This window comes from Manacus vitellinus, unplaced genomic scaffold, assembly GCF_001715985.3.
Source record: "Manacus vitellinus isolate BGI_N305 unplaced genomic scaffold, ASM171598v3 scaffold_3_pilon, whole genome shotgun sequence".
In the NCBI taxonomy this organism is placed as follows: Eukaryota; Metazoa; Chordata; class Aves; order Passeriformes; family Pipridae; genus Manacus; species Manacus vitellinus.
Genome location: NW_021940535.1, coordinates 26,544,824 through 26,558,643, shown reverse-complemented (window position 1 = coordinate 26,558,643; position 13,820 = coordinate 26,544,824). Strand labels below are relative to the sequence as shown.

The 13,820-nt window shown below is 40.1% G+C and overlaps 1 long non-coding RNA gene across 1 annotated transcript; it reads right to left on the bottom strand.

Annotated features, from left to right (window-relative positions):
- Positions 1-494: 494 nt before the first annotated feature.
- On the bottom strand, positions 495-13,390 carry LOC108640251. Its single transcript, XR_001921044.2, has 3 exons — positions 13,283-13,390; positions 12,605-12,607; positions 495-639 (listed from the first exon to the last, which is right to left on the bottom strand). It is a non-coding gene; the product is annotated as an uncharacterized LOC108640251 (long non-coding RNA).
- Positions 13,391-13,820: the final 430 nt, after the last annotated feature.

Genomic DNA, 13,820 nt, shown 5'->3' with positions numbered 1-13,820 from the left:
ATCTATGGCTAGAACTGCCTTGACTAGACTTTCCTTACGCTCCCTCTGGATCCAAAACTAGATGTTTTCCACATATGAATGTGCCTGCACAGCAATACACAGGTCATATGGACCTCTTAATGAACTAGTCTGGGTACCAGAAGCTCATAATTTATCGCTCCTCATTGACTAATTTATCCTCTTTTGATATGTCTTCACAACCTTCCACTATGGTAAAGAGAAACAGAATTCCTGAGGTTGGAAGGGGCCTCAGAATATCATCTACTATGAACCTGTGCTCAAAGCATAGATATTTCACAAACTTCCTGGGCATACTGTTCCAGTGTTTGACTACCTTGACCACAGTGAGTTTTTTCTTACATTTAAATAGAATTTCTTCTGTTTGAGTGTACCGATTATCTTGTGTGCTGCTGGGGCTAAGACTCAGCAAGCCTGGGTTGTGCTTCAGGCACAGCTCTCAGCCCCTTGTCTGCAACCAGAACACTGACCTTGATCTGTAGTTGCCAAACTGCAGGCAGAGCAGGAGCTGTTTGCCTTATACCAGAAGTCAGAATCTTGCAGCCTTCACCATCGTGAGGGTTTTTGACACCACTGGCTCTGCCTGCCCCTCTCTTCATACAACTGGAGTTCAGGGTCTTGCTGCAAGACAAGAATAGCGATGACCCTAAATGGTACAGATGGTACCCAGGTACCCAAGTCTCTAAATCTTCACGGACTAGACATTCAGATGCACAACACATCTGCTCAATGCATGAATGAATGCAGAGTTTGTTGTGATGCCAAATGAATAAGACTTAGGAAGCTAGTTCCTGGTGTTGAATTCAAACTGTTCAGTACTCTCCACAAATGTAATTCTATATCTCATTCCTATTCTAGCAAAGATGATGAATTAGCAACTACTAGCTGCTGAGAAGAAGGATTTAAGACCTTTGATAAACAAATTCTACTTTTAATCACGGCAAGGTGAGAAAAGTAAAGTGAGCACTGCCATCATTGACCTGCAGTCGACAAGGAATAAAGATAAACTGTCAAGATCAGAAATTGAGTCACTGTTTCTGTATTGGGAATTGTGACACTCTCTAAAATAGAACCACCAGGAATAAATTATATAATATCATGTATAATAAATTACATGAATTGAGTTGTTTTATTTCTATCTGGTAAAAGATGTCAAAGTCTGTACAAGTAAAATTTAACAGGTAAATGACTATTCTTTCCCATTAAGGCCAACAATATGGAATAGACTGTGTATATCTATCCAAACTCTCTTTACTTTCCAAAACTGCCTACTGAGAATGGACCATGGTCTCTGCTCGTTTCCAAGTCATGCCCAGCTGCTCTTTTGGAGGTCAGTAATTGTCTCACAACAAAACCTTGCAGGGTTAGCAACAGAGTAGCAGTAGAAATAACCCATTCAGGCATTCATAATTTTCTCTGGAACAGTCTAATCTTCTGTTATATGTCCTTAAAAACTGCAAAATCTAATACCAATTTTGCACTTTGAAAAGAGAAATTTTTTAGAAAAAAAGTAAATTCATCAGTTTCTTTTTATTAAGAAGTGGGTTTAAAGACATATATTTTTGAATGAAAAATTAGCATTTTAATTTGGTTTTCCAAAACTAAAACATCTGTAATAGTGCTGCTTGCCTATCCATCTGTCTGATCAACTTGTTCACCAGTTCTCCTTAAAAACTTCCAAGGAAGTGAGCAAACATAGAATACAAAAGGAGCGAGAGTTAATTAATATTCAAAGAAATCTGTATTTCTTAAGTTCAAGTCTTTATACAAGATGTAACTATGTCTCAAAAGCTTAATTTTAAAGGATAACGCTAGAATTTGAGGTAGAAATTTTAATTACACAAGAGATCATTCAAACCCTGTATGTAGCAGGGTGAATTTATGATGATACTTTTGGTCTGTGTTTGGCCCCAGCCACCTGTAGTAGTTTATATTCTCCCTGCCAAGTTCACTGATAAAACAGTGAATTTGTCCTTGGAGGGAGAACTTCTGTATAAAATATTTTAATTGGTGTTCTACTATTGGTTCATTGTCTGCCAAGGGCATTTGAAGGAGAAACCGAAGAGGAAAGGAGGAAGGCTTGACCCCCGACTCAATTAGAAAAGACCCCCAAGGCATACTGTGCGTGCGTGAGGGGATTTCCAAAGTTCTCGCACGTGCGCTCAAGGGATGCACTTACATAACCAAGAGGGTGGGACTGAGGGCCTCTGGCTGGGCTGTGCTGGCCACACCTGGGAGGTTGAGGTCACTCCATTAATTGTATAAAAGCAGACAGTGCTTTCTTGGAGGTGAGCTAGCTTCACACCAAGGACAACATTGCCTTTTGGCGGGGACGCCTGCCAGTTTGTGAACTTACTGACTCGCCAAGGATGCAGCCTCTGCTGTGGGTAATTATAGGGATGCTAGGTCGGTAAGATAACTTTATGGGCAACAGCTGGGTAACTGGGGAGGTCATGCTGGGGGCTTATTTCTCTCCTCCTTCATCCCTTTTGGGTTTGTTTGTTTTGTTGACCACCTCTTCATAATAAATATCAGTTTTGTTGAGCTTGCAACGGTCATGGTTTTCAAGATTCAGTATGTTCCAAACCCTCCCTAATACACCTATATCTGTATGCAAGGCTACAGTAATAACAATCACCTCATAAAAATCACAGGTACCCAGACTGGTAACCTGTTCTGCTTCTTATAGGACTCTGTGGCTTTTAGAGGGGCAGAGCATGAAGACAAGAAGGAATAAGCATAAATTGGAACACAGGAAATTCTGACTAGATATAGGAAAAACAAAACCCACAAACATTAGAGTAGTTGGCTAGAAAGCATGTAAAGTGTCCATCCTTGGTGATGCACCAAATGTGACTGCACCAGGTCCTGCGTAGCCTGCCTTACCTGGAAGGAGATTAGACTACACAATCTCCACAGGCTCCTTCCAACCCACATAATTTTATGGCTGTTTACATGAAGTCTATGAGCAGAAAAGGAAGAATTGGTGAGAGAACTTAAATATAGTACAATTAACCCACAAAATAAAAGTGAGTCTTGAAATAGATTCATATTTCATTGGCAACTAACATGTGCTAAAGGATGTCTGTATATCTTACTGGACTTCTTAGTCTTTTGTCTTGTTCAGCTTCAGTTATCACTGATCTATGTAATGTTTCTGTATTCAGCAAGTTAAGTGAAAGATATATTTATGCAGAGAGATACCTGGAAATGGCAGAAAACAATATCCAAGGGCATTGGAAGGTCTAACCCTAGTCAAAGTCAAGTGGATCTAAAATTCTTGAATCTTATGCAGGGTTGAACGACTGCCTTAAGATCATCAAAACAAATAAGACAGAGTCTTAGAGGAAACAGTCATAAGAGTGTAGACTTCAGGAGAAATATGAAATATTGACCTGAGAGCTGAAAGAAAATGAGACATTGCAAGTAAGTTAAAAATGTTATTGGTTGTTTCTACTGTTTTCTTAGGGAATGGGATTTTGTGCACATCCTTTACAAATAAACAGAATTGTAGCAAAATGTGTGTTTTACCTGACTTGTACTACACTTGTAAATTAAAACAAATCTGCGAGGCACAGACAATGAAAACTGGAATGAAAGAAATGAGATGTGCAATAAAATTGCCAAACACGTGCTTTGTGGTATTTGTGAGCCCTGAAGGTACCTAGTCAGCACACTAGTCACTCCAGAAAGATACAAGTTTTTTTTAACAGGAAAGTTCCATATAGGTGTCCCAGGTAGCCTGTTTTGTCTCAAATGATGCCAACCATGTATGTTTAGGCAAGTGAATTGATCCCAAGTTTTTCAGGCAGAACATAATATTTGTGTAATTTTGTCTCACTTGTCATTGCTAAGGCTAGAGCTGACTGTTTAGCAGTCCCATGCTATATTTCTTGTTACCCTCCTCACCTCTCATGCTATGGTGGGATGAAGTAAGGAACTTTCAAAGAGAAAAGCAAAGAAGGCCTTATCACCTCTTTCAGACAGAAAGAAATAACTGCTAATTCAGGCAGCCTAAAGTCCAAGCCAAACACTTTTGGCTACAGAGGTGATCCCAAACACTTCTATCTTTTCTTTGGATATTAAATACTGCTATCCTTTGTTTAAAAAAAGATCCATTGAAGCCATGTGTTCTGTGACTGGAGCATTCACCTTTTCTGAAATGAGAGGGAAAACCTTGCTTCAGTTAATATTTAAGTCTTTATTCACAAAAAAAACCCAAAACCAACAGTAGCCTGAGGCTAGACCATGCACATTTGATACAATACAGACAAGAGTCTGTATTGGAATTGTTTCAGATAAATTTCATCGAAGGAGAAAGGTGTGAAATAGTTTCTATATGAAGAAGGTTGGGCAGATCAGGATTGTTCTGCTTGGAGAAGTAATATAGGTCTAATAAAATACTAAGAGGCAAGAAGAAGGCAGATAGAAGTAACAGTTCATGGATTTTTCCCATATAAGAACTAGAGGTTATCAAATAAAATAGTAGCTGGCAAGCCCAAAGTAGAGATCCTTCTTTCAAGACACTTCATACAAGGTACACACAAGTTCTGTGAATCCTTTTTACAAGATATTGCAGGTGCTACAATTTTATATTGTGTGAAAAGTGGTTAGAAATCTTCATGGGGAAAAAAAATCAAGGACTAATAACTACAATGTTAAATGTCACATGACTGACTCCAATTTGCACTGGCACTGAAAATTTCAGTATGTATTTGGCAGACACATTTCTTAAGCATTTACTACTGGCTATTGTGAGACAGGCTGCTCAGCTGGAGAGGCCTTTGGGCTGCATGGTGTGGCCATTCCTATATTCTTAAATCCTTTATCTGAATGAATCAGAGCTGCACTTTGCAACGAGGCTGCTTCCAAAGACAGAATCCAAAGTTAACATAAGGCTCTGTGATTTTGAGCAGAACCACCACCCTGCAGTTCCAAAACTCCTTCTGAAACTTCCTCATCTATTCCAGCATTATCTTATGAAAAGAACAATAAATAAAGAACACTTTGCTTTAAAAAGTCCCAAACAGTTTCTCTGTTATCCAACCCAAAACTCCACACTTTCCTGAGGTTTCTCTGCCAGAACCACAAAAGACACTGGCACATTCTATATGCTCAGGCACCAGTAAAATCCAATATGTATCTAAAGAAGACTGATTGCCTGTCCTTACTGCAATGATTTTAAGACCCAGTGCTCCACAGGGGAGAGATACAAGACAGCCAGGAAAGACATTGTGAAAACAGACAGTGAGCATATAAATCACCAGTGCAACTCAGACACGGAAGCTAGGAAGAAGACTCCTATTTGGAAGATATAAGAAGAGGATATGGAAGAGGAAGTAAATCTTTTGATATAGATAAAATGCAGAATACTGTGGGGACAAGAAAAGAATCATCCTTCTGCCTCCAGTGAAAACATTGGCTTTATTGAGCCAGGAATTGGAAAGGGTTATTTTTTTCCTTGTGCTGAAATACCTCCAGACCATAGCTGGGAGAGGACTGGGGCACTTGCCTGCATTAATTTAATCTAGTATGGAAAAAATATATGTTCTTATGATGAATTTCTAACACCAAAGAATTTGTCTGTTTTAATAAGCCCAGAGAACCTAGGTGTCTGGTGATTTCTTGTCATAAATCAGGAGCTCATTAAAAGAAAAAAGTATGAAAAGAAGGCAAAGATTCTGGCAGGAGTCTTGAGAAAACAATTGAAAAGCATTTTTGAAGTTTCACTCATTTTGGTGCAATATGTGCAAAGGCCACAGCTCTGAGCAGTAGTAGTTCTGAAGTCTGCCAACTAAGTACCTTAAAGCTCCTGAATGTACTGAATTTTAGACCGAGGAGTCAGCTTTCTGCCTGTACCTGGATATTGCCTGCTTAGAATGACACGCAAAGCTGGGGTTGTGGGAGGGAGCTACAGGAAGTCATGCTACCTGACCAACAGGAAATTCAAAGTGCATCAATTCTGAGAGTCCAAAGAGCTGTTGAAAAGTAAGATAAGGTTCAGAAGGGGATTACTGTGTCCTAAATGTGATATTTTTATTGAGAGGGCAATGCTTAAATTACATTTTTATGAGCCAGAGTGGCATACCATCACTTTTTCATTTTACTGGGAAGCTTGCTGTGCTTCTCTGGTTCACAGCTGCAGAATGGATTAATTTTATCCTCTACTGAATGAGACCTTCAGTCCTACTGTAGCTTCTTACTTGGAAGCAGCATGTAAGGGTACTACAAGACCAAAATTATTATATCATCAGACAGAGTAAAAGAGAAATAGGAATAAAAATGGATAAAACACTAAGACTTGATTCAGCAAAACATTTATGGGCATGTTAGCCTTAAGCATCCCTGGTTAGCGACGCACCAAAGCATGTTCTTGGGCTTAATTGAAGTTAATGGGATTTACACAGGTCCTGAAGGTAATCATATGCTTCACTGCTTCATTAAATCTGAATACAAGTATTAAAAGGCAAGGTTTATCCTCAGGGAATTCCATTGAAATACACAGTGATACAAAACTATAAATCATTTTAAGGTATTTATTACTAAAATTCATACACAAAAATGTGCTAAGGGAAGTGCAGGGTGCATGAGAGCTGAGCCTCAAAATAGCACTTTGTTTAACAAGATATCTGTGACATAAGACCTGGTTCAGTGTAAAATCAGAAGGAACTACAATGAAGCCAAGGCCAACGCAGCTGATATCAATATTAAACCCCAGAGAAGAGGATTTTCTAAAAGTGTAGGGGGAGGGGAAGAAAAATGGAGAACAGGTCCCCAGAGAACATGATAAATGGCGATGGGTTAGACAATATAGTTCTGCTTCCAAAAGCCAGGCTTAATCCTCACTCAGGAGTAGACATTGTGCCACATATTTAATCTATCCCTTAGAGAGAGTCAAAGGATCAAAAGCATCACACAGATACTTAAAGAGAAAGGTCATATTCCCATTGAGGACTAATGACTATATCCGTTCCTGCGAGCATGGGGATTTCTGGTGAGGGAACTGAAACTGCAGTGTTTCCAGCATTAACTCTGGCTGTAGGGTGTCTGCTGTCACAACAGCTTCTTGAACCCTTCCCCTTTACTCCAAACTACCCTCATGATGTGAGGTTGCAGCTCCCCATGTTTCTCCTACAGCTTTTCCATACCTTTCAGCAAAGGGATTTCTTTAACAAAACTAAGCTCTGTGATCAGATCACCCAAAGCCACTGCAATGTCTCAAAACTACCAAAGCCTTTGTGGTTACAGAAGAATTGTAGAGAGCTGCTATAATTTAAGAGCAGGGATTTTTTTTCCACTGTAGTGGTTCAATGTGTGTTGTGTGCACACATGTGCTTCAGCACAGATGGAGATTCAAATGAATATCAGACCCTTTGGTGTGAGTTCAAATTTCCTGAAGGTGTTGGAATGTCTGTAAAACATCAGATGCCCTTTTGGTTGTTTTTTTATAAATACATTTTAATTCTCTGCTGATTTGACATTTCACTTTATTTAGGAAAAATGGGGAAAAAAATTACAACATATTGAAAAAACTTATTACCAAAAAAAAAGAACAGGGAAAGGGAAGGAGGCTTGTGTGTCCCTGGCAGCTACCTGCCTTTCTTATACAAAGCCACCTATGATTCTTCTACAACCACAAACAAGCCAGGTTTTCTTTGTGCTCTATCCAGAAAGGAAGTTCAAAATATGTATATCTACTCCAAAGCTATTAATCTTTTTTTACAAGCTTACTGAGGAGAGAACCATTGTCATATTTCTTAAAATAAATTTTCCCCAAAGCTTCAGGAATCTCTAAGGTTTAAGATGTCCTTTCTTTTTTTCTCTCCTAACACATTTACCTCACAAACAACAGTTACTTTCTGACTGGTTTACTTTTATATTAATCATATCTATTTTTCTGTTTCTTTGAGGGGAAAAAAAAAAGGGGGAGGCTTTAGACCCCTGCATAGCTCACTTTAGTTTCACCTTGCTACTGTCAACCCAGACCCACAGCACTGGAGAGGTTGTCCACTCACAAAGGTTGAAGGATATATTGAGTTGAATGATATATTGAAAGAGTTTCTATATAGTCAGTAAGATCAAAAAACCAACACTTTCAACCTTTTCCTTTTCCAAAATGGTTTCAATTGCATATTGAAAGTAACATAAGGCAAAACAGCAACAAAAATCAGAGTCAGGCCCCTAAACAAATGTCATCACTGCTTAGACTTCAGTGAGGGTGTTAATTATTATCACAAAGTGAGGAAACCACAGAATTGTTGGACCAAACACACGTTTCATGTGGAGAAAGTAGTACAAACAAACCAAAAACATATATAATTTTTCATGGAGTAGAGAGAAGATCCATCTATTTATTCAACAAGCCTTAGGGATCCTCCTCTGGTACAAACTATCTAACCTAGTAGAGTACAACACAGCCTTCCTTATGCCTATAATTTATTAACTATCTCAGCTATGAGATTACAACTGGGATAATGCTGAGTGCCATTAAGAAGGAGGTTGTTGTATAAAATCTACATAACTGTACCATGACACCAACACTGGAGAACCAACCTTCTCCCATACACCCACAGTCACCATTCTTTAAGAAGACATTTAAACTAAACTTAAGACATGCAATTTTTCCACCTAGCTCTAGGACATGGGATAGAACTACTAAAAGGAGTGCTATACCTTATGGATGAGCCATGCACATGGTGAAAAAATGTACTTCTCACTGCAATATAGCATAGGGAGCAGTGATGCACATAGTTCAGAAGTTATCCCAGAGAACAACACACACTGGGGACTTCACATTAAGGTGGTAGAAAGGCCAAAGTAAGTAGGTTTTGAATAATCTGTCTAAAAGGTATCCTTTTCCCCCCTTTAATATCAAGGTGATTTGTTACCTGAAGCTGAATAAAAAATAACATATCCTACGCATATAATACAGGAATATTATCTAGCCATGTAACAAAGATTTTGTTATTTATGGACCAATCTAGGAATAAAGTTACTTATAACGCTGAAATAAAAATAGAGGTTAGGCAGTTCACTGATCTGTACTCTCAGAATTAGGAAGGACAGATCCTTTCCTGGTATGCAATCATCATGATGAGGAATTTTTAGAGCATCTCCTTGTTATATACTGATGTCATATATGATAAAAAAAGCTAAGCTGACACACTTAGTTTATGTCTTTATTACCACGTTTTCCTGAATCAGAGCTGTGCTGACAGATCTTATTTTTAGACTGATATCCAGCAACTTTTCATAGGTACGGACAATGGTTGTATACTGGTTTCAACAGGTGAAATGTAGGTTGAGAGAAGGCAGGAGAAAATCTCCAAGTGCCTTACAAAGGTGATGGAACAAATTTCACACATCGAAACTTCAAGTCAATTTTATTGAACCCCTGGAAATTCCTAATAACAGAGTCCTAGAACGGGTGCACTGAATACAGTTAAACTGGTTTAGTTTAAGTAACTTCTAACTTAGGTCATTTATCACTAGCAATTTGAGCTAACTTAGCTTAACTTAAACCATGTTTAACATGGTCTAATTTTTCACCTGACTCATAACAATTCTATTACTATATTTTTTAACAAATTATTTTTTTAAATGTCTCATACTTTGAAATTTGCAAGTAAAACCAGTTTGCAAGCAAAGCCAGTGCTGCAAAACCCACACCTTTCCTTGAATTTACTGCCATCTTTTTAGAAAGTTTATTTAAAAGAATATAACCCAAATATGTGCTTTTCTATGAAATGCACTTTTCAAGTTCATTTTGCCAGAGAAAATACTAATTTTCCAGAATGGCATATTTCATTTGCTACCAAAAGGACTGACTGTAACATAAAGCGGGTGGCTCCTTAAGAAGAAAGAGAAACAATTTGACATGGTAGGTCTGGTATCCTTCTGCAATATCAAATGAAGCCCTACATTTTCAAAATGATGCATGGGAACTTAACCACGTGGTGCCCATTAAAGTCAATGCCAGCTCTCATGGTTTATGAGGTCACCAGAAGTCCTTGATGGAATTACACTCCCGTCCTGCAGGGCGGATTCTCTTGTATCAAAGATATAATCAAAGTCTATAAAGTCAACAAAAACATCTGCAGTCAGTTCGCTCAGATTTGGATCACGTATTTCCACTGGAAAGAGAGAAACAAGAGGGAAATAAATTACTGAACAATTGTTAGTGTAACAGTATGGCATGGGTCTTATGTTGATACATATTCCTGTATCGAAGGGGGAAATAATGTCTTCCTGTGGTCATGCTCTAGGCATCTAAATGAAAAGAGAAACACTGGGGAATATTCCTCAGAAAAACAAAAGGACATCCTGTGAGACTGCAATTACAAAATAATTCTTTAAGCATACCTAACAGCTATCATACAACATACCAAACAAGTATACTTGAAGAATAAATAGTCTGGTTCTTTGTGCATCACATGCATTTTTAGAATTTGCTGTACCGGTGCACACATGTCAGTTTTGTATTTACTGAACTGAATCTTTTAATATCTATCAAAATAGTAACATTCAGCTTCCAAAAATGAAGCCTGGCACTCAATTTGCAAAAAGACTTTGCACATTGTTGTGTTTTAAAACACTCAGTAGTTAATAAAAGACTGTGGTCTATTGGTGTATTGGTTTTCATATTCTCTCTGTTGGAATATGATCTTGCTTTAGCAATAAACTGATATGTTGATTGAATACTTTCCAATTCTCTAGGTTTCTAGTAGAGTTCCTGGGGATGTATCACTAGCAGAACAGTGACTGCGCTAAAGAATCTTTCTTGGAAAATGAAAAGCCATGGTACCTCTGGGGTATCCTCCTATGTAAGATAGAATGATTTTCTTCAAAAAGTAGGCATTTGTAAAGCTGCATGATGATATTCATTGTTAAAACATGGACCAGAAAGTTTCTAGAAATTTGTCCGCTTACCAAACATAGTCAGGATTCAATCAGAGTACGAAGTGTCCTAAGCTAGTTAATAATTTAGGGAGCAATTTGTATGCACACATGCATTAATACTTGCATACCTTGCAAACAAAGGTCTAGAAAGAAGCAGACATGCTTCATGAAAAAGATTTGCACAAAGCAAATAAATAACATCTCTGAGAGAAGCAGCAAATTTGGAAGCATAACAGCCAATGGGAAAAAGATTTATCACCAGGCGTTTTCATGGGTGCATGGCGTCTGTGGTTTAATTAGGTTTCTGTTATCCAGGGCTACATTAATTAGGTTTTTGTTATCCAAGGTTACCAGTGGGGTACCCTGGCCCCCCAAAAACATAAACAGTGCAAAACTTATTTTACAGCAGCTCACAAGATGGAGAGGAAAAACAGCTGTTGTTTCAACATGGCACCTCTCTGAACTAGGGAATACAGATGATACAAATATAGCCATACTGCTTCTTGATTCAGGTGACTTCACACTTACTGCCCTACCTATCTACAGGCTGGATAGGTCACCCACTGGATAAGTGTGAATTAACCATAAAAGGAATGCAGTGCCGTATCAAATTAATTTCTGTAGCAGATGTGGTGGCCGTGGCAAAATTTCAGAAGCTTTTGAAGGGCCGATCCCAGTGGTACCAAGGCTTTTCATTTTCCAAGAAAGATTCCTTTAACACAAGATGGAGTATGTTTTCTTCTGTCTTTTGTTTTAGTTTCTGTTATTACTATTCTTGGGAAAGAAATAGCATCAGGAAAGTTCAGAGTGGGGCAACATTTTCATTACAGAGGATTGAATCACCCAGTAAAGGATAAAATTTACAGCAGGAATCCTGTGAAAGAAGCATTGTGTATGTATGTTCACATCCAAACCTTATGATATAGCCTGTGATATTTTACTTTTTGCAGCCAGGCTGCTTCCCTTGCCTTTGCTTAAATGAGCAGTCAATATACTCACAGCTGGCCTGGGCTATTCCCCCCTCCCATCATCCCTTCAACCCTCTGAACATCAAACTCCAGATAAATTTTACTGATAAAGCCAACACTAAGTAGAAAGAAAAGTATGCATTCTTCATGCTGTACAGCTGAGCAGGGCTAAATGGCTAATAAAAAGTCCTGGGCAACAACTTTAGAACAGGGAAAGGGCTGGTGCTGTGGGTGAAACTGAGAGGAGAGGGAGGCTGGTGGAGGGGGACGTGTCAGTCCTTGAGCTGGAGCCAATGCCAATCCCTCTACACAGTTTGAGCAACACTACCTCAAAAGTGCATGGTTTTTTCTGCAAAGTGTTTGACTTCCATCTGACGGAATTTTGTGTGAGCTGAGATCAAAGATGTTTGAATTAGTTTTATAAACAACATAACTTAGGTAGGTATTTGACAGGGGTAAATACTTTGTCAGCAGCATAGAATTATTAATTATGAATTTGCAATCTCTCAGCTTACACTTCTGCTCTAATGCCCTATTTCTGAAGAAGTATTCACAACCACGATACAAAGGCTGGAGTATTACATAGCCCAGGCTTTTAACGCGCTTTTTACAATGAAAATATTAAAATACCTATCATAGAATGGCCTGGGTTGGAAGATACCTTAAAGATCATCTAGTCCCAAACCCCTTGCCATGGACAGGCATATCTTTCACTAGACCAGCTGTCTCAGAGCTCCATCCAACCTGGCCTTGAACACTTCTGGGGATGGGGCATCTACAATCTTTCTGGGAAACCTGTTCCAGAGGCTCACAACCCTCACAGTAAAGATTTTTTTCTAATATCAAATGTTATCTAATATCTAATCTAACCCTATTCTCTTTCAGTTTAAAGCCACACCCCCACGTCCTGTCACTACATACTCTTGGAAAAAGTCCCTCTCCATCTTCTTTGTAGGCTCCCTTCAGGTAGTGGAAGGCCGCAATTAGAACGCCCCAGAGCCTTCTCTTCTCTAGGCTGAATAATACCAGTTCTCCCAGCCCTTCCTCATATGAGAGGTGCTCCATCCTAATCAACTTGATGACGCTCCTCTGGCCTCACTCCAACAGGTCAATATCCTTCCTGTGCTGGGGACCCCAGAGGTGGATTCAGTATTCCAGGGGAGACCCCACCTTGAGTATAGGTATTGAGAGATTGCAAGTTCTCAATTAATAATTCTATGCTGCTGGAGCTGTCACTTAGGCTAAACCCGTGAGCTCCTTCAGCCTTGCCCTCCAAAGGGGCTGTGTCACCGCTGCCTCCGCTACGACCGCGGGCGCACTCTCCTGTACCGAGCTCCTCTTTTCCTTCCCGTCACCCTCAAGCGGCTGGGGCGGTACAGAATCATGCAAACCCTCACCGTTTCAGCAGGCCAGCGCCGGGAAGCAGGAGGTCGCCGTTCCCAAAGCAGCAAGGACCGACGGCCCCGGGAGCCGCGGCCCTGCAGCGCAGCCGGGGCCTGCGGGCGGCGACACGGCCGCGCCGCCACCGAGCGGGGCCGCCAGGGGGCGCCCGAGCGCGGCCGCCCGTGCGCCGGGCCGGGATCCCGGAGCGGGGAAAGCGGGGGGAGCGTTCCAAGTGTCCATGTGGAGGGCAGGTTGGCGGACATGTACACCGAAGCGATCGCAGGGTGAAGTCCAGCGCTCGGCCGGCACGTTTCGGGGAAGGCAGAAACGCAGGGAGAGCCGCGGCGGAGGGTGTCCGTTTGAACGCTGGTTAAAACAGCTCCTTCCGTGCAAAGCCCTCAGGTCGCAAATGGAGCAGATAGTGGGAATGCTTGCTAATAATTCTGCAGAGATCTGAAAGGAAAATGTCTTTTTAATTCACAAGTAGAGAAAAATAGCCGAGGAAAGGCTTTCCTTTTTCTTGCTGCCATTCTAAACCCCTGTTTCCTTCAG